A 21,876-nucleotide genomic window follows, 5' to 3' on the forward strand; every position below is an offset into this window, starting at 1 on the left:
TTCTGGGTCGCGACCTCAAGAGCTGAGACATTGCGCCAGAGTCGGAACACCTCTTCTGCCTGCCTGCAAGGTCAAGCGAGAGCATGCCAGGAAAACTTTGATGTCTGCTTTCCTTTCCCAAGGCCTGTAGCAGAATTCTTTACAATTCCCCCCCCCTCCCTTTTTGCAAGCCAGGACAGTTGGGGAGTAAGAAAAGGTTTGCTGACTCCTATAGGAACAGAGATTTGAGTTCGGGACTGAGTTCAAATCCTACCTTTGCCCTGCCCTCCTTCCGACGACCACGGGCGAGGTGTCACCTTGTGGCCTCGGCTCCTCTTTATAATCAATAAGAAGAATAAATTATAATTTATGATTAATGCAAAGATGTTTGGCACAGGCAGGGTCTTGGGTAAGGGGTTAGAGCAGGCCCCCCCTCCCCAACGATTCTGAGCCCTAGGGCCCCTTTGGAATTCGACACAAGGCGGTGGGCGCAGTTACAAAATGGCTGCCGCAGAAGGCGAAGCTAAACAAAATGGCCGCCAGAGGAAGACCACAAAATGCTAAGGACTGGGGTTATGCTTAACTCTAATAGGAACAGGTGGGGTTACCATGTTGGTCTGAGGCCCCTCCCCTCCCCAAACCGTCCCCACCACAGGTCCCCCCCCCAAATCTCCGAGAATTTCCCAACATGGAGTTGGCGGCCCTGCCTTGCAGGGACGTGGCGAAACCAAGAAGTGAAGAGTCTCAGACTAAACCACTTTAGGCAGCATGGGGAAGAACCACTTGCTTGACTATTTCCCCCCATCCCCTTCCGTGAAGGCTCTCTGCAGTTAGAAAACTGGTGTAAACGTCTCCCTGACAAGCTAGTTTTCTCCCTGCGGAGCGCTCAGGCTCCAGATGGTAAACTACACATTTCAAGTGGTAGAGTCCAGGAACAGCTTCCTCATATGGTACCGCGGCGTGATTGTATTGTATGTGCAGGAGCCATTGCAGCAGGTAAGAGGGCTCTAAGGTCCATGCTGCATCTAGCATTTGCTCAGTCATTTTATCCATCCCACACTGGAACAGGAAAAGATGCGGCTTAACGCTGTACTGACCGCAGAGTCACCTGTGAGTAGCCATAAAACGGCCATAAATCTATGCAGACAGCACGAGATCAAAGGAAGTGAAAGCTGCATGCAGTCTGGACGCTGCAAAAACCAACAATCAATCAGTGAAAGTGGCATCCAATGCAAAGGGATTGAGGAGAGGAAATTGGATTTATAGCCCGCCCTTCACTACCCAAGGGAGTCTCAGAGCGGCTTACAAAGTCCTTTCCCTCCCCCTCCCCACCACAGACACCCTGGGAGGTCCGTGAGAGAGCTCTGAGACAACTGCTCTCGAGAGAACAGCTCTGAGAGAACTATGGCTTGCCCAAGGTCATCCAGCAGCTGCAAGTGGAGGAATGGGGAATCAAACCCGGTTCTCCCATATTAGAGTCCGCGCACTTAACCACGACACCAAACTGGCTCTCACACCAAACTGGGAATTTCTGTTCCAGTGTGGGTTTGGTAAGACTAAGGTCGCCAACTGTGGGTTGGGGGAATTACTGGAGATTTGGGGGCAGAGCCCAGTGGCATGGAGTCGACTCTCCAAAGCAGCTGTTTTCTCCAGGGGAACTGACCTCTGACCTCTGGAGATCCGTTGTGATTCCTGCAGATCTCCAGGCCCCGCCTAGAGGTTGGCAACATTCCCCCAAACGCTGTCGGTGATAACAGGACGACGATATTAATTTGTTTTGTTAAAACATCCACGTGCAGTCACTCATCCCCCCCCTCCATCTCCGTCTAAAGCTCCTTCTCATTGTTGTTGTGGTTTGTTTTAAACTGCACCTGTGGACGAAGCATTTTGCATGGTATTTATTCCATAACAGCCCCAAGGACACCGGCTATTTTGGAAACTGCTCAGGCCTGGTTGACTGTGGAGGCACCTGTGGATGTTTGCGTGCCATTCCTCTTTACCGGGGATGAGCCTTTCTATATGAGGTCAGTTCCGGGAAAAGACTTGTCCAAGTTTCTCCTTCTGGGGAAAAGTTGTGTATGGTAGGAGCATAGTGTAGTAGCTAGGCCAGGGATGGCCAAACTGCGGCTCAGGAACCACATGCGGCTCTTTCACACATATTGGGTGCGGTCAGACGGCGTGCCGGGAGCGGTTTAAATTGCTCCGGCCCCGATGCGGTCTTTTTTAACCTGGAGAATTGCGACCACACTCACCTCCTTGCTCCGGATTGCTGCGCAGCCACATTGCTCCCCGCCGTCCACACACGGGAGCGTGCGTCGGTGTTGTTTTTCTCTCTGTTTGGGCATGCGCACAGGCAGCCATCTGTAGAACTAAAAATTTCACGCGTGCGCAGAACAGCGATTTCCATTTCAACCCGAATGCTGTAACACTTCCCTTTAACCTTTAAAGGAACACTTCCCTTTAAACATTTACCCCGAAAATGGCCTCCGTGAGATCCCGAACTCATCTAAACGCTAAATCTAGGCACCGTTTAAACATTGTTTTTAATAACGCGGCGGCGGAGCTCCGCCTATGCGCACACCACCAACGCTTTAAAAAAAATGGCGGGCGAAAAGCGGAAGCCTCGGGCAGCTTTCAAGCGGGGAGGGGGTTTAAACCGGAAGTGGCTTGACACCGCAGGAGCGATCAGACGTCAGAAAAGTGCGGCTGGAACCAGAGAATCAGGAAAACACCACTTGGGGACCTGTTATCAAAATACTCCAGGTTAAAGCGGTTTTGAGCCGGAAAGTGACGGTTGGCAGATGTTGATTGTGTTCCCCTCCCTGGGTAGCCGTGGGGGGGGGGGAGCAGAGAAAGGAAGCAACTTTAACCTTAGATGTATTTTCAAAGCTCCCCCCACCAGCTGGCTTGGAGAAGGCATTCGTCTATTTAAATCCCTTCTCCAAGCCATGCCAGCTGGCATGGCAGCATGGGTGTGAGGGTGGAAAACACATTAAAAGTTAACGTTGCTTTCTTTCCACCTCTCCCTCCCTCCCCATTTATTTTCCTTCCTTCCTTCCTTCCTTCCTTCCTTCCTTCCTTCCTTCCTCCCCCCTCATTCATCTATTTGCTTTCTTTGTTTTTCTGTCTCTCTTTCCACCTCTTTCATTCCTTCTTTCCACCTCTCTCTCTTAGACAAATAAATACTATTAGCAAACAAAGAAATATCATTGGACAAAGAAATATCATTATCAAGATCTGTTTTTACCCTTTTTGTTTTGGCAGTCTCATTTAATGTTAATAAAAAGCAAATCTGCATATTTCCCAATAAAAACATGTGCATAATATTTGCTCATGTCTAGCGGCTCTCAACCACCTGATTCTTGTTATATGTGGCTCTTACGTTAAGCAAGTTTGGCCACCCTTGAGCTAGGGTGTCTGATGAACATCTGGGAGACCCAGGTTCGAATCCCCACTTGGTCACGGAATCCTGCTGGGTGACCTTGGACCGGTCATTCTCAGCCTAGACTACCTCACAGAGTTGTTGCGAGAACACAATTTGGAGGAGGGTAGAATGATGCTGTAAACTTTGGTTCCCTGTTGGAGAGAAAAGCATAGAGTTGGCATCTCCAGGTTGGGAAATATCTGGAGCTTTTGGGGGTGGAGCCTGAGGAGCGTGGGGTTTGGGGGGGACTTCAGTGGGGTTTAATGCCATAGAGCAGGGGTGTCGAACTCATTTGTTATGGAGGGCCGGATTTATCATAAATTGGGCTTTGTCAGGCCAGTCCGTGTGTGTCATAAAATGTAATGCCAGGTAGTGGAGATATAAAGAAGAAGAAGAGATTGGATTTATACCCCGCCCTTCACTACCCAAAGGAGTCTCAGAGCGGCTTACAGACTCCTTTCCCTTCCCCTCCCCACAACAGACACCCTGTGAGGTAAAAGAAGAAGAAGAAGAGATTGGATTTATACCTCGCCCTTCACTACCCAAAGGAGTCTCAGAGCGGCTTACAAACTCCTTTCCCTTCCCCTCCCCACAACAGACACCCTGGGAGGTAGAAGAAGAAGAGATTGGATTTATACCTCGCCCTTCACTACCTAAAGGAGTCTCAGAGTGGCTTACAGACTCCTTTCCCTTCCCCTCCCCACAACAGACACCCTGGGAGGTAGAAGAAGAAGAGAATGGATTTATACCCTGCCCTTCACTACCCAAAGGAGTCTCAGAGCGGCTTACAAACTCCTTTCCCTTCCCCTCCCCACAACAGAAACCCTGTGAGGTAGAAGAAGAAGAGATTGGATTTATACCCTGCCCTTCACTACCTGAAGGTGTCTCAGAGCGGCTTACAAACTCCTTTCCCTTCCCCTCCCCACAACAGACACCCTGTGAGGAGGTAGGTGGGGCTGAGAGAGCTCTTGACAGAAACTGCTCTTGAGAGACCATCTAGTCCAACCGCCTGCCCAATGCGGGACCAGCCTAAGACATCTCTGACAAATATTCGTCCGGTCTCTAAAAAAACAGCTCTGAGAGAACTTGTGACGGACCCAAGGTCAAACTGGCAGCTGACTGTGGAGGAGTGGGGAATCATACCTGGTTCTCTCAGGTTAGAGTCCGCGCTTCTAACCACTACACTACACCGTTACACCAAAGGGGAAGGACTTCTGTAGAGTATAATGCCATAGAGTCCACTTGCCAAACTGGCTGATTTCTCCAGGTGGTCTCTGTTGCCTGGAGACCAATTGTAATCCCGGAAGATCTCCAGCCACCGCCTGGAGGCTGGCAACCCTAAGCAGGATATAGATATCTCTATAATAAAAAAGTAAAGGTTTCCCTTGCTCGAAAGCCAGTTTAGTCCTACCCTAGGGTTGCGGTGCTCATCTCCGTTTCAAAGCCGAAGAGCCAGCGCTGTCCGAAGACGTTTCCGTGGTCATGTGGCCGGCATGACTAAACACCAAGGCGCACGGGACGCTGTGACCTTCCCACCGAAGTGGTCCCTATTTATCTACTTGCAATGTCTTGCTTTTGAACTGCTAGGTTGGCAGGAGCTGGGGCCAGAGACGGGCGCTCACTCCGTCATGCGGCCCACCCGGGTCTCGAACTGCTGAACTACCAACCTTCCACAGCCTGCAGTTCAGCGTCTTAACCACTTGAGCCACCGCAGCTCCTTATCTCTCTATAATAGAAACAAATAAATAATGTTACAGTGCGGTCCCGAGCCGAAATGTGCCCTTCTTAGTTGCGTTGATTTCAGTGGACTTAGAGCCCCGTCACTCTGCTTAGAATCGCCCCGGGGGAAGCCTCCACCGATGTTCGTGCTGGCACATTCGCTGTTCGGTTGGGTCTGGAGAGGACACGTTCTCTGTTTGTGTGTTTTGTGTTTCGCCGTTCAGCTGTCTGTGCCGAGCGGTGTCAGTCTTTTCATCGCCCGCTCCTCTTTTGTTTCCCGATTACTGATGCAAATGGATGCTGCGGCCTCCATAATAGGGACGTTTGTCTTCCAGAACAGAAAACCCTACAATTACTCCATTATTGGGAGGAAAAGGGGGAAAAAAGCTGGAATCTTGCTGATTCCCCCCCCCTTTTTTTGCAAAGGTCAGAGTGTCTCGGGGCCTGCTTCTTATCGATTGCCTTTCTGATGTAGAGAGCGTTGCCAATCTCCAGGTAACGGCTGGGGAGATCCTGGAATTACGGCTGATCTTCAGGCCAGTGTTCCCTCTGAGCTGAGCTAGCTCACAGATTTTTTAGCCTCCAGCTCACACCTTTTTGTCTTAGCTCAGGAAGGATGGCTCCAGAGCAAACTGATTTATGCAGCCGCCCAATCGCTCGCTCACAACTTTCATGCCGGTAGCTCACAGACAGGGGTCCTTTCCTGCAGGAGCGCACAGGAGCGGAGCTCCAGCAGTAAAGAGCCCAGGGGGCGGGCACATGCAACAAGCCCCACCCCCTGCTCCCAGCAGCCCTCAGTCAGGCCACGAGGAGCAAGAAGCAGCCAAATAAGCCAAGGACAGCCTATCCAACAGGGATGTGCACCTGTTTGTATAATTTTTCTCAGCCATTTTGATTCTCCGCTTTCCATATCATCTGGCAAACTTTCTGCTGGAGTAGGGTTTTATAACCTGGCCTTCCTGCTTGAAGTCTTATCTGCTACACCACAGTGGCCTTCAGAATACAAAAGTTGCTCTCGTACCGGTGGCCCATTGAGCTCTGTATAGTCTGCTGGGAACAGCAGTGGCTTGTCTGGGAGCGCTCCTGGATGCCTCCCTAACGATGGAGGCCCAGGTAGCAGCCACTACCCAAGTCAGCCTTTTACCATCTTCAGCAGATCAAGCGGTTGGTTCCCTTCCTCGAACGCAACGACTTGGCAACAGTGATCCATGTGATGGTCACCTTGAGATTGGACTACTGTAATGCTCAGAGCCAGTTTGGTGTAGTGGTTAAGTGCGCGGACTGTAATCTGGGAGAACCGGGTTTGATTCCCCGCTCCTCCACTTGCACCTGGCTGGATGACCTTGGGCAAGCCGTAGTTCTGACAAGAGCTGTTCTTGAAAAAGGGCAGTTTCTGTCAGAGCTCTCTCAGCCCACCCACCTCACAAGGTGTCCGTTGTGGGGAGGGGAGGGGAAAAGAGTTTGTAAGCCGCTCTGAGACTCCTTCGGGTAGTGAAGGGCGGGGTATAAATCCAATATCATCATCTTCTTCTTCTTCTACCTCACAGGGTGTCTGTTGTGGGGAGGGGGAGAGAAAGGAGTTTGTGAGCCGCTCTGAGACACCTTTGGGTAGTGAAGGGCTGGGTATGAATCCAATCTCTTCTTCTTCTTCTTCTACCTCACAGGGTGTCTGTTGTTGTGAGGAGGGAAGCCGCTCTGAGACGCCTTTGGCTAGTGAAGGGCGGGGGTATAAATCCAATCTCCTCTTCTTCTTCTACCTCACAGGGTGTCTGTCGTGGGGAGGGGAAGGGAAAGGAGTTTGTAAGCCGCTCTGAGACTCCTTCGGGTAGTGAAGGGCGGGGTATAAATCCAATCTCTTCTTCTTCTTCTTCTTCTACCTCACAGGGTGTCTGTTGTGGGGAGGGGAAGGCGTTTGTAAGCCGCTCTGAGACTCCTTTGCGTAGTGAAGGGCGGGGTATAAATCCAATCTCTTCTTCTTCTACCTCACAGGGTGTCTGTTGTGGGGAGGGGAAGGGAAAGACTCCTCCTCCTCCTCCTCCTCCTCCTCCTCTGTACATGGGGCTGCCCTTGTCGCAAATCCAGAAGCTACAGCTCGTGCAGAATGCGGCGGCCAAGCTGCCGATGGGCCTCCCTATGTGGCCGGCCAGGCATCTTTGAGGCTTTGACACCAGTCCCCCACCTCTTCCTCCAGCAGAGTAACGTCTGAAATGAACAGGAGAGGCGGAGCCTCATAGCCATACACCGCCATGAAAGGAGACACTCCTGTGGAGGAATGACAGGCATTGTTATAACAAAACTCGGCGAGGGGGAGGAACCCCTCCCCAATTGTCCTGCTGGAAGTTTGTGAAACACCTGAGGTATTGTTCGAGTGTTTGATTGACATGCTCTGTTTGCCCGTCTGTTTCGGGGTGGTAAGCACTACTCAACCCCCGTTCCACCCCCATAAGCACTGCACCGGCTGCTGATAGCATAACGGATTCGCTTCAAGGTGCTGGATCGTACCTTTAAAGCCCTTTATGGTCAGGGTCCGGCGTACCTGAGGGACCGCCTTTCCCCACACGTTCCCCAGAGAGTGCTGCAATCAGGGTCCCCAAATCGACTTGCCCTCCCGGGTCTCAAGGATGCCAGGCTGGCCAGGGCCAGGGCCTTTTCGGTGGTGGCTCCGTTCTGGTGGAATGAGCTCCCAGAAGAGATCAGGGCCCCGTGGGACCTTATGCAGTTCTGCAGGGCCTTGAAGATGGAGCTCTTCCACCAAGCCTTTAACTAGGAGCCACCCCCAATAGCTGAAAGGCAGAGAGCCTTGTCCCCCAGAGTGACCAGCAACAGCCTGCGCCGGCCGCATACAGGAATAGATCTGTGAGCTGATTGTTAGGAGAGATCTCTGAATTGCTGCCACCATCGCTAAACGACATAATTACTATCAGACTTGCGTTGACTAGCACTTGACAATATTGGACTGTTTTTAGAAGGTTTTAGGGTTGTTCATAACTGTTATTTATGGGGGGCGGGGCGGGGCTATCGAGGATAGCAGCCGCATAACTTTGCAGCTCCCGGTCCCACAGTACCCCTTCTCCTTTAAAAAAACGCTTAAACTACCTTGAAGCACACTAAAGCCACCTCCCGATATGGGCAAGAGAGAGCAGAAAAGAATTGGAGGGGTTTCCAGTAATTCTCGGATACTTAAGGATCTTTTTGAGGCTGAGAAAAAACGAGGCCTAAACAAGCATACCGAAGACAAAATGGCGACGATTGTAAAACCGGCGGAGAGCAGCATACAACAGACATCCGATTCAACAATTTTGGATTACTTAAAGACTATGGAAACTAGCCTGATCAATCGTATAACTACACTTACATCACACGTTGAAGAAATTAAACTCTCTGTATCACAAGCAGTGGAGAAAGCAGATTCAGCGCTGGAGCATAGCAAAGAAAATCAGACAAATATCAAACATTTATCTGAGCATGTATCTACTGTTACAGACCGTTTACTGACTGTGGAAACTCAACAAAAAGCTGCAAATTTGAAATTACGTGGATTTCCGGAGGAGGCAGGAGGTAATGAAGATTTAATTTCTTTTGTAGCCTCTTTCATAGCAAATGCATTGAAGCTTGAGGAAGGTGTATTTCCAATTATCACTAATGCAACTCGTATAGGACTTAATGATAACACTAAACGAAATACTCCAAGAGACATTCTTATAACAATACCTGATATAAGAGTACGGAGAAGGATTCTACTTGAGGCACAAAATGCTAAAACTTTTGTATATATGGGAGAACAAATTTCCATTTATCCGGATGTCCCGAGAGACGCTTTGCTGATCAGGAAAAAATTAAAAGTAACCACCAAACAGCTGCAGGATTTAAAGCAAAAATATCAATTGTTACCCTCTGGTAAAATTTATGTTTATTATCAAGGCAAGCATTTTTATGCATACGATGAAGAAAGTGGAAAACAGCTAATGCAAGCTCTGCAAACAGAAACTCCAATGGAACCAGAGGGAGGTAAAAGATCCTTTAAAAGAAGAAACTTATTTCCATTGTCTCCATTGAAATCCAGCAAACTTCCAGTATATACTGGAAGCAGACAAGCTTTATAATTATTACACAATGGAAACATATTGTATGCTTTTGAATGGGTAGTTTGAAATGCTTTAATATGACTGGGGAAGGGGGAACGGGGGGAGTTGTAAAAGTTTGTAGCTCCTAGTTTTAGGGAAACAGGTGATAGCATTGGGCTATCTAACCAGCTATGTAAAGCTGGTTCCTGTATTTCCTATGTTTATGTTGATTTTAGAACGTTTAGAAATGTTTTTGGGGGTGGGGGAGGGAAGGTTGAGTTTATAATAGGCTAGGTGGTTAAGACACCTGAATAAATGATTAAAAACGTCATGAAAACACATACAAGCTTTGTATAAATGCTCTTTTAAACGCTTTTATTGCTTTTTCAATATGCAAGTCATGTAAAGTCAGACAAACTATGTTATTTAAGCTGTGTTGTTTTGGTTGTTGTTGAAAATAAAAATTATAAATTAAAAAAAAAAATAACTGTTATTTATGTGTTTTGTATTATTTTATGTAAGCCGCCCTGAGCCGGCTTCGGCTGGGAGGGCGGGGGAGAAATCGGATAGATAAATAATAAATTGTTCAGAGGTATGCTAACTGGGGAAGTGCGGTGGCTCAAGTGGTTAAGACGCTGAACTGCAGGCTGTGGAAGGTCGGTAGTTCAGCAGTTCGAGACCCGAGTGCGCCGCATGACTGAGTGAGCTCCCGTCTCTGGTCCCAGCTCCTGCCAACCTAGCAGTTCAAAAGCAAGAAATTGCAAGTAGATAAATAGGTGCCACTTCGGTGGGAAGGTAACAGCGTTCCGTGCACCTTGGTGTTTAGTCATGCCGGCCACATGACCACGGAAATGTCTTCGGACAGTGCTGGCTCTTCTGCTTTTAAATGGAGATGAGCACCGCAACCCTAGAGTCGGACTCGACTGGCTTTCGAGCAAGGGAACCTTTGCCTTTATGCTAACTGGAGATTTTTTAACTGGAGGCTCAAGAGAGCACCACTGCAGATTTCCAGTGCATAAAAAGAGGAACTCCAGCAATTTCCGCCTCTTTCCGTGTCTCCGTTTGCAAGAAAAGAACTCTTTTGCCGATGTTCTTTACCACTTCGATCCAGGATTGAGGCTTGTCGTCACGTGGTGGGATTGCTGGGTAACTTCTCCCACGGCTTCTTGCTCGGCTGGCATTAATGATTAACCTCCTGGGTCCAAACTGACTTTCCTTCATGTTCTTATCAGAATGGAATTTTATTTTCAAATAGTTTGTAGAGCTGGCAAGTGGCAGGGATCCAAACTTTTGAAAGGTGTTTAGAGATGCTCCCAGCGCACTGTAGACGGCTGTATGCATACACATGAATACACATGAATACACATGTAGCTGCCTTATGCCGAACCTGACACTAAACAATCACTGTGAATAATGGCTGCTGTGCTTTATAATGAAACTAGGAGTAAGGCCTGTTGTGGGAAGAAACACAATGAGCTCTAGAAGGAAGCTCCAGGTGAGTGTCCCGGCTGTGGCTGTTGGGGCGGCAGAGGGAAGGGGAAAAGAGAGGGAGGCAAGCCATGTTTATTTCCTTCTGCTTAGCTATAAGGCAGGGCTGTCTCAAGTCATTTTGTTGCCCCAAGTGGGTAGTATGGGAGGACAGCCTCATGGTAACAGGTATGGTTCCCTCCACCCCTGACTTATGTTGATTTGGGGTTATGCAGTGGCAGCTAAGGTAGAAAAGCACCTCCTCCTATGCCATATCTTCTGGGTTCCAAGGGTCTGGAAAGCGGTTCCATAGCCACTTACAGGGTTGCCAACTCTGGGTTTTGTGTTTTGGGATATGTATTTGGGAAACTTCAGTGATCGTTTAAGGGAAAATTAGAATATGGATTTTACCTCAGGACACATTGAAGGACTCCCAGCAGAATGTTAGAGGCAAAGGCCAATCAGGCCGCATATGCAAATGACCTCTGTGTTCCGACTGGCTACTGGGGGGAGAGGAACAGTAAACTGTTTAGAATATTGGAGGTGAGACTCAGGCAACGCAGCCAATGAATAGGGACAGCTTCTGAGTGACACGTCAGGGAGCCAACTGATTTGGGAGCGTGCGGAATGTTCATGCCAAAATACAATTATATATAAGGAGAGATTGCTTTATAATGAAATTACATTACATATAGCCGTTACATGTTAAATAGATAACAAAGATATCATGACAAATAACGTGATCCTGTAATGTAGATTAAGAAAAGTCCCAGCCTGCTAATGCTGCAGAACAGCTTCTGTAATGAGGCGACAAACATCCAGATGTAAGCCCATTTTGCAGTTAATCTTCCTCAGAAATTATTCATCCTCTGTGGTTGTTTTCCTAGAATTAACCATGAACATTACAACATAAAATGCCACCACATAGCTGAATGGAATTTAAGTATTCTCCAGGAACAAAAACTTAGACTGACCTATCATTTATAAGAACCAGAGGTCATTTCGGGGGGGAATGTGGGGGATGAGGTACGGGGGGCGGGGCACATGACGAAGCCCCGCCCCCTGCTTCCGGCCGCCCCGCTTCCGGCCCTCATTCAGCCAGGAGGAGGCAGGAGAAGAGGGAGGGTAAGTTGCTTCCTCCCTGCCTCTCCCCACCCCTGCCTGCCTGGGGCCAGGGAGGGCCTTCGCGGGGCTTCCTCGCACTCCCGCCGGCCTTGCAGGTCTTCCGGTGATGTCAGGGGGTGTGGCCTTATGACACACTTCCGGTGATGTCAGGGGGTGTGGCCTTATGACACACTTCCGGTGATGTCAGGGGGTGTGGCCTTATGACACACTTCCGGTGATGTCAGGGGGTGTGGCCTTATGACACACTTCCGGTGATGTCAGGGGGTGTGGCCTTATGACACACTTCCGGTGATGTCAGGGGGTGCGGCATATGCTAATGAGTTATGCTAATGAGTTCCCCTAGCTCTTTTTCTACGAAACGACCCCTGATAAGAACACCTTTAAAACCAACAAAGTTTCATTCAAAGTAAGACTATTTATCGCCATCCTGATTGGTTCTAATGTCAGGTTTATTATTTGTGATTTCAATTAGGTATCGACTGTATTTTTACCTGTTTATAGTGTTGTAAATCGCCCAGGGCCAGCCCTGCAGGGTGGGCGATTCATACGTTTGATAAAATAAATAAATAAGAAAGAAGCTTTTCCAGACAAGGAGATCTCAGTAGTCAATGGATTGGGCAAGGTGGAAGTAGTGGTTTTCATCATGATAAGAACAAACGTGGCCTGAGCTTTACACCCACAGCTCAACATGACGCAGATTTCAGCTCATCAGATGAGTAACCATTCCCCAGCCTCCATGAAAGCCAGCTTGATGTAGTGGTTGAGAGCGGCAGGACTGTAATCTGGAGAACTGGATTTGATTCCCCACTCCTCCACATGCAGCCAGCTGGGTGACCTTGGGTCAGTCACAGTTGTCTTAGAGATGGCTCAGCCCCGCCTACCTCACAGGGGGTTTGTTGTGGGGAGGTGAAGGAAAGGTATGCCGTTTTGAGACTCCTTCGGGTAGTGGAGGGCAGGATATAAAACCTCCTCCTCCTCCTCCTCTCCTCCTTCTTCTATCTGGGGCAGTGATGCTCTGTCTTCTTGGTGCTTGGGGGAGGCAACAGTTCTCTCAGAGATGGCTGAGCCCCACCTACCTCCCAGGGTGTCTGTTGTGGGGAGGGGAAGGGAAAGGAGTTTGTGAGCTGCTCTGAGACTCCTTCGGGTAGTGAAGGGCGGGGTATGAATCCAATCTCCTCCTCTTCTTCTTTTACCTCACAGGGTGTCTGTTGTGGGGAGGGGAAGGGAAAGGAGTTTGTGAGCCCCTCTGAGACTCCTTTGGGTAGTGAAGGGCGGGGTATAAATCCAATCTCCTCTTCTTCTTTTACCTCAAGGGGTGTCTGTTGTGGGGAGGGGAAGGGAAGGAGATTGTAAACCGCTCTGAGACTCCGAGTGAAGGTCAGGGTATAAATCCAATCTCCTCCTCCTCCTCCTCCTCCACCCCCACCCCCAGTCTGCTCTCTGGTATAGGAACTCACCATGACAGAGGTATACCTGGCAGAGACCCGTGTGCCTTTTCATTGTTTTTTTTTTGGGGGGGGGGTTTGCTGTGAAGTTGCATCCAACTTATAGCAGCCTCATAAGGTTTTCAAGACAAGAGACAAAGCAAGGGGTGGTTTGCCATTGCCTGGCTCTGCGTAACAACCCTGGGCTTCCTTGGAGGGCTCCCATCCAAGCACTAATCAGGGCGGACCCTGTTTAGGTGCCGAGATCTGACAGACTGAGCTATCCACGTCAGGATTTCTTGGTCAGTGCCCCAGATCTTTGGAACGCCATGTCCCATGATTTGCATTGGGCCAAGAGACTTTCAGGGGCTGTGGTGGCTCAGAGGTTAAGACACTGAACTGCAGACCGGGAGGTCTGTAGGTCAGCAGTTCAAGACCCAAGTGCTGCCAACCTAGCAGTTTGAAAGCAAGGAATTGCAAGTCGATAAATAGGTATCGCTTCGGTGGGAAGGTAACAGCATTTCGTGCGCCTCGGCGTTTAGTCATGCTGGCCACATGACCACGGAAATGTCTTCGGACAGCGCCGGCTCTTCGGCTTGGAAACGGGAGATGAGCACGGCATCCCTAGAGTCGGACTCGACTGGCTTTCGAGCAAGGGAAACCTTGACCTGAGATACTTTCAGAGGTGGCTTGATGTTGCCTCCCTCTGCATAGAAACCCTGGACTTCTTTGGTGGCCTCCCATGGAAGTACTAGCGAGGGCTGACCCTGCTTAGCTTCTGAGATCTGACGAGATGGGGCTAGCCTGTTGATACCCCAAATCTTTGGAACTCGCCTCCCATGATTTGCATTGGGCCGGCACACCACAAGCGTCGGCTGTTTTACCAAACCCACGCTGGAACAGAAATTCCCCTCTGCATTGCCTGCCACGTTCACTTTTTTTTTTTAATAACAACTTTATTGAAACTGTTGAAACATATAACAGGTAAGGCCGTATAACGCTATTATAAATATGACAATTATAATAACAGTTTCATAACAATCGGGTCATTTCATAGACAAAGAGGTTCAGGAACTCATTAGCATAACTTATTGGCATAACGTATTTGCATATGCCACACCCACTGACATCACCGGAAGTCACCCACCGCTCAGGGTCCACTGGACTGTTTTGGATTGCTAGCTGTGAGGAAGGGGGGAATGTGCAGATCTGCTCTCACAGAGGAGGGAGAGCTTGTACCTGAAGGCGGGCCGGGGGGCGGCGGCTCTGCAACCTACCTGGCTACTTCTTGCTCCTTATGGCCTGACTGAGGGCTGCTGGGAGTGGGAGGCTTGTTGCATGTGCCCACCCCCTGAGCTCCTTACTGCCGGAGCTCCGCTCCTGTGCGCTCCTGCACGAAATGACCCCTGATAACAATAACTCACACAGAGTTGTAAGAGCCATTAACAAACAAACAGTAAACTACCATAGGTGTAGATCATCAGTCGTTTTGGGTATTTCTTCATGTTGAGTTGGATATTGCAAGATAGGAAACCAGATTGCAGTACAGTTAGAATTAGATGAAGTTGCTTATGAGTGTGTGTCAGTAAGATTTTCTGTGATTTTAGCCATCATATACATACAGGGGTCATTTCCTCCGGGAGCGCACAGGAGCGGAGCTCTGGCAGTAAAGAGCCCAGGGGGCGGGCACATGCAACAAGCCCTGCTCCCAGCAGCCCTCAGTCAAGCCACGAGGACCAAGAAGCAGCCAAGTAAGTTGCAGAGCCCTCCCCCGACCCACCTTCAGGTACAAGCTCTCCCTCCTCTGTGAGGGCCGATCTGCGTGTTCCCCCCATAGCTAGCAATCCCAAACAGTCCAGTGGCACCTTTAAGACCGAGTTTTATTCAGGTACAAGCTCTCCCTCCTCTGTGAGGACAGATCTGCGCGTTCCCCCCCCCCCCATAGCTAGCAATCCAAAAAAGTCCAGTGGAGCCTGAGGGGGGGGTGTTGCCTTCTGACACACTTCCGGTGATGTCAGGGGGTGTGGCATATGCAAAGAAGTTATGCTAATGAGCTCCTGCACCTCTTTTTCTATGAAATGACCCCTGTACACATATTCCAGATTTTTGAATGCCAGAATTGTCTAGATAGGCATGCCACTTTCACTTTGAATGATTGTTGGATTTTATGGCAGTGTCCAGACTGCATGCCGCTTTCACTTTGTTTGATCTCTCGGTTTTATGGTAGTCGTCTACGTAGATTTATGGCTGTTCTATGGCCGTGCAGCGGGAGTACGCTTGGCCCTGGGGTGTTTGAATGTGGTTTTGAGCCGCATCTGTTCCAGTGTGGGTTTGGTAAAACAGCAAGAGCAAATGCTAGATGCAGATTGGGCCAAAGACTGATAAAATCATTTTTTGTGGAAGGGCCTTTTAAAATGACCTCTGACCTTGCTTTTGAATTGCGCATTTTTTGCCATTTAGTTTTTTAACCTTTTGCCCTTACAACTTTCCAGTTTCAGTTCTTGTGCTATGGACTGGATGCTGCCTTGGGCGGTTCCTGAGCTGGGAAGACAGCGTGTAAACAATCTGAATGAATAAAAAACGAGCTTCAGGGCACTCACGAAGTGGGGGTCGGAGACCCCGTTTCCACAGGAAGGAAGCCCTCGGGATGCGAGACCTGGTGTGATTCAAGCGTGCAGAGCCCGTAGAGTTTTCCGTCCAGGTGCTTTCCTTTCCGAAGCAAAAGGCTTTGCATTTTGGAAGAGAGCCCATGGGGCGAGTCCCATTAGGTCATAGCCGTATCACGATTGGAAGCAAGCTGAGGGTGGCTGCTCAGGGAGCAAAGTCTTGTCTGTAAACTCTCAGCATGGGAGGGAGGGAAAGATCTGGGGAACGGTAGCGACAGATCGAGCAAAGCGGCTGCTAGAATCAGCTTGTTCGGCCAGAGCAGCTCAACAAATTTAAGACTGTCCCGTCCTTAACTAGAAACTTTTTGCAAAAACTATCTGGAAGGAGCAAGGGAAGTTTTGGGCTGTACAACCAAACTATAAACACATCTCTGTCCAGCTTGACCTCCCTCCCTCATTTTATCCTTCCTTCCTTCCTTCCTTCCTTCCTTCCTTCCTTCCTTCCTTCCTTCCTTCCTTAAGCCGCTCTGGGACACCTTTGGTTAGTGAAGGGCGGGGTATCCAATCTCTTCTTCTTTTTCTTCTTCTTCTTCTTCTTCTTTTACCTCGCAGGGTGTCTGTTGTGGGGAGAGGAAGGGAAAGGAGTTTGTGAGCCGCTCTGAGACTCCTTTGGGTAGTGAAGGGCGGGGTATGAATCCAATCTCCTCTTCTTCTCCCCCATCCTCTGAGGTTAGTCTCTCTTTTGGGAACACTGGGGTTAGGTACATCTCTGTCCCATTATAGAATTAGCTAGTTGAAATAGAATACGTAGACCTTTTCAGAAAGGGGATTTTGCAAAGGGGATCCTGCTCTGCTTCTAATCCTTCCGAAACAAAAGGATTCCTTTCACTCTTTATTTGAACGCACAGAGGGGGAAAAAAGAATTAGGGGAAACAAATAACTCAGATCCAGCTCCCCGGAAACTGAGCCTGAGATGGACGTGGAGGATGGAAAAGTTCCCCCCGTCTTGCTTTTTTGCGGAGCCACAAAAGTCGCTTAATGCACGGGTTTTTTTTAAAGCCGCGGAAACAGAATGCCTTTTGGCGCGGCGCAGGAGGGGCTGGTTAAATATTGACTTGTGGGCTTAGCTGAAGTTTTGTCGGCTAAATCCAGCCTGCGCTCTGCCAAACATAACAAACGCATACCGGATGAGGGTTAGCGATAAAGATTGCGAAGTCTGTCTCTGGGCAAAAACCGGGAGACCACAGGTTTCCGATCTCGCATGCTTTCTTTAGAAAAGCAGTGAACAATTTGATTCTTAGGAAGAGGGTTTTGCTATCAAGGGTCAGCCAAGTTATGGTGACCCTGTAGGGTTTTCAAACCGAGAGACGTTCAGAGGTGGTTTGTCCTTGCCTGCCTCTGCGTAGCAACCCTGGGCTTCCTTGGTAGTCTCCTATCCAGGAATAAATCAGGTCCAACCCTGCTTAGCTTCCGAGATCTGATGAGACAGGACTAGCCTCGGCCATCCAGGTCAGGACTAGAGATGAACAGAGGTGGTTTGCCATTGCCTGCCTCTGCACAGCAACCCTGGGCTTCCTTGGTAGTCTCCTATCCAGGAATAAACCAGGTCCAACCCTGCTTAGCTTCTGAGATCTGATGAGACAGGACTAGCCTGGGCCATCCAGGTCAGGACTAGAGATGAACAGAGGTGGTTTGCCATTGCCTGCCTCTGCACAGCAACCCTGGGCTTCCTTGGTAGTCTCCTATCCAGGAATAAACCAGGTCCAACCCTGCTTAGCTTCCGAGATCTGATGAGACAGGACTAGCCCGGGCCATCCAGGTCAGAACGAGAGATGAACAGAGGTGGTTTGCCATTGCCTGCCTCTGCATAGCAACCCTGGGCTTCCTTGGTAGTCTCCTATCCAGGAATAAACCAGGTCCAACCCTGCTTAGCTTCCGAGATCTGATGAGACAGGACTAGCCCGGGCCATCCAGGTCAGGACTAGAGATGAACAGAGGTGGTTTGCCATTGCCTGCCTCTGCATAGGAACCCTGGGCTTCCTTGGTAGTCACCTATCCAGGAATAAACCAGGTCCAACCCTGCTTAGCTTCCGAGATCTGATGAGCCAGGACTAGCCCGGGCCATCCAGGTCAGGACTAGAGATGAACAGAAGTGGTTTGCCATTGCCTGCCTCTGCACAGCAACCCTGGGCTTCCTTGGTAGTCTCCTATCCAGGAATAAACCAGGTCCAACCATGTTTAGCTTCCAAGATCTGATGAGACAGGACTAGCCCGGGCCATACAGGTCAGGACTAGAGATGGACAGAAGTGGTTTGCCATTGGCTGCCTCTGCACAGCAACCCTGGGCTTCCTTGGTAGTCTCCTATCCAGGAATAAACCAGGTCCAACCCTGCTTAGCTTCCGAGATCTGATGAGACAGGACTAGCCCGGGCCATCCAGGTCAGGACTAGAGATGGACAGAAGTGGTTTGCCATTGGCTGCCTCTGCACAGCAACCCTGGGCTTCCTTGGTAGTCACCTATCCAGGAATAAACCAGGTCCAACCCTGCTTAGCTTCCGAGATCTGATGTGATTGGGCTAGCCCGGGCCATCCAGGTCAGGACTAGAGATGGACAGAAGTGGTTTGCCATTGCCTGCCTCTGCACAGCAACCCTGGACTTCCTTGGTAGTCTCCCATCCAAGTATAAACCAGGTCCAACCCTGCTTAGCTTCTGAGATCTGATGAGATCGGGCTATCCTGGCCTATCAAGGTCTTAGAGATTACAGCCATAATGGCAAAAATAAAATCCCTGATTCGGAATTTAATAGTAATTAATAATTACCATGTGACAGTGCGTGTCGTATAGCCAGGAGATCTGAAGACTGTCTGGCAGCCAGAAGTTCTCAGCTCTTTTTGCGTTATGCACCGCTAGGTGGCGAGCTAGACTTGTTGGGGGGAGGGGGCTGAGAGAGCTCTGAGAGACCTGTGACTGGCCCAAGGTCACCCAGCTGTCTTCATGTGGAGGTGTCGAACCCAGTTCTCCAGTTTAAAGTCCGTCGCTCTTAACCACTGCACCACACCGGCTCTTTCGGAATTTCATAGAATCATAGATTCAAAGGAATGGAAGGGGTCATACAGGCCATCGAGTCCAACCCCCTGCTCAATGCAGGATCAGCCTAGTCCAGGGGTGTCGAACTCATTTGTTATGAGGGCCGGATCTGACATAGATGAGTCCTTGTTGGGCCGGGCCACGTGTGTCATAAAATGCAATGCCAGGTAGCGGAGATATAAACTTTATAAAGGACACAAACACAAAGGTGGGTTTTTTACTTAAAACCTGAGCACTCTTGCAATATTTTGTTTATTTAACAGTCCCTGATCACTGACACCTCTTGCTCTGAATTACTGCAACCAAATGTCTGTGCTGTTGCAATCCTGAGTATGCTGTTCAGGTGTGTATCTGTAAGCTGCAAACCTACGATGACGCAGCAGCAGCAGAACTGGAAGGAGAAGCAGAAGACAGCCAGTTCCGCTGCAGGCCTGAGAGAAGCCTTCCGGGGGCCTGATTCGGCCCCCGGGCCATATGTTTGACACCCCTGGCCTAGAACAGCCTTGACACGTGTTTGTCCAGCTGCTGCTTAAAGATTGCCAGTCAGGGGGAGCCCACCACCTCCCTGGGCAGCTGATTCCGCTGTTGCACAACTCTGACTGTAGAAAAGTTTGCCTTAATATCCAGCCCGTGACTTCCAACCCTTAATTTAAACCCATTGTTTCGAGTCCAATCCTCTGCTGCCGACAGGAACAGCTCCCTGCCCTCCTCGAAGTGACAGCCCTTCAAATAATGCACGTACAGCTGTGCAGTATGTCCCTGTGAATACTGTCCCAATTCTAATGAGTAATGGGCGGTGGAAGAGGGAGGGTGGGCACCAAGGAGATTCTTCAAGGATACAGCAAGAAGATGCTTTAAGGAAGAGTGAAGAGAAGAAGAGAAGAGGAGATTGGATTTGTACCACCCTTCACTAACCGAAGGAGTCTCAGAGCAGCTTACAATCTCCTTTCCCTTCCCCTCCCCAGAATAGACACCGTTGTGAGGTAGGTGGAGCTGAGAGAGCTCTCGAGAACTGCCCTTGAGAGAACAGCTCTGAGAGAACTCGGGACGGACCCAAGGTCACACCAGCAGGTCAAAGTAAAGGAGTGGGGAATCATCATAATCAAGTTTATTGTATTAGCCATTGGCCATAACAAAGCATAAATACAAACACATTAAGTTACACATCACATTAAGTTATCCCTTCACTAACTTGCGCTGAATCCTAACCTTAATCTTATCTTTTTTGCCGCCAAAGCAAACAGGGACATTCTGCTGGTAACATATACGTCCATATCAGAGAGCAAAAAAACAACCAACTCCTGTTTTGAGAATCCATTGTGCAAAGGTAAAATAGGGTATATAAATCTCTGCCTAAGTGATTCGTGCCATGAGCATCTCAGTAGATAGTGCTCAAAATCATCCACTTCGCCCAAACCACATTGACAGATTCTTAAGGCAACAGGTAAACCCATAAAACGACCAACACAGACCATTTTCAAGGACAGCTCTGAGAGAACTTTTGACTGACCCAAGGTCATCCAGCAGGTGCATGTGGAGGAGTGGGGAATCAAACCCGGTACTCCCAGATTAGAGTCCGCGCCCTTAACCACTACACCAAAGTGGCTCTGTTAATGTGTTAATGTTTTAAGCACGTTTGTATTTTGAGTAAAATAATATCATTAGTTGGGTTTGCCTGTGTATCTTATACAGTTTACGTCTCCCGTAACTGGCATTACATTTTCTTTGGCACACGTAGCCCAGCCTGACAAAGTAGCATTTATGTCAGATCTGGTCTGTGTAACAAATGAGTTTGACACCTCCACTTTAGAGGCTCAAAGGTGACTGAGGGGGAGGGAAAGGCCGGGAAAACCTGCCAGATACTGGATAGGATCCAACATCGTAACTTATTTTTCATTGGTTTGGTGGAAATATAGTGGGTGTAATGCCCACATTCACTACCTGGAGCTCCGTAGGTGAAGGAGTCTGCAAATACGATTGCTGTTGGTGACCTTACATTAAATACTGGTGACTACCAAAGTGTGAGGGCCGCGGTGGTTCAGAAATTAAGACAGTAAGCTGCAGCGACCGGAAGGTGGGTAGCTCGGCAGTTTGAGCCCCGAGTGCCGCATGACGGAGTGAGCTCCCGTCTCTGGCCCCGGCTCCCGCCAACCTAGCAGTTTGAAAGCAAGACATCGCAAGTCGATACATAGGTACCGCTTTGGTGGGAAGGTAACAGCGTTCTGTGCACCTTGGCGTCTAGTCATGCTGGTCACGTGACCACGGAAACGTCTTCGGACAGTGCTGGCTCTTCGGCTTGGAAACTGAGATGAGCACCGCAACCCTAGAGTTGGATTCGACTGGCTTTCGAGGAAGGGAAACCTTTACCTTTACCAAAGTGTGTGTGTGTGTGGGGGGGCAGTCATTGGCATGTTTGCGGGTGTGTTGGTTCATTCCAAGACCAAGACACTGTCCAGGGGAGGCGCTGTGGCTCAGTTATAGGGGCAACCAGTGTGAAAGTCACCGGGGGTGGGCTTGATGGTGACATCATGACTTTGCCGGCAACGCAGTGATGTCGCTTCCGGCGCAACCCGGAAATGATGTCATCGCAGAGGGGGCAGTGTTCTAGCACTCGCCCCAAACTGTTGAGCGTCGCTCAGTGCTATGACATCACTTCCAGGTTATACCGGAAGTGACAGAATCACGTTGAGGCGATATTGATGGCCTCCCCCAATGCCCAGCCGAGCGGTGGCGGGAAGAGCCAGTGGAGGCAGGAGAACCGGCCGCCCTAATTGTAGGGCGTCTGCTTGGCATGCAGGGAGGTAGCAGGTTCCATTTCCGACAACTCCATTTTGGAAGGATCGAGTTGTAGGTGTTTGAAAGACCTCTGCCTGTCACTTTGGAGAGCGGCTGCCAGTCAGAATAGACGGTGCTGAACTTGATGGACCCAACAGTCTAATTCAGAAGAGGAGGAGGAGGAGGAGGAGGAGGAGGAGGAGGA

Source organism: Gekko japonicus, unplaced genomic scaffold (assembly GCF_001447785.1).
Source record: "Gekko japonicus isolate JY-2015 unplaced genomic scaffold, Gekko_japonicus_V1.1 scaffold3353, whole genome shotgun sequence".
Classification (NCBI taxonomy): domain Eukaryota; kingdom Metazoa; phylum Chordata; class Lepidosauria; order Squamata; family Gekkonidae; genus Gekko; species Gekko japonicus.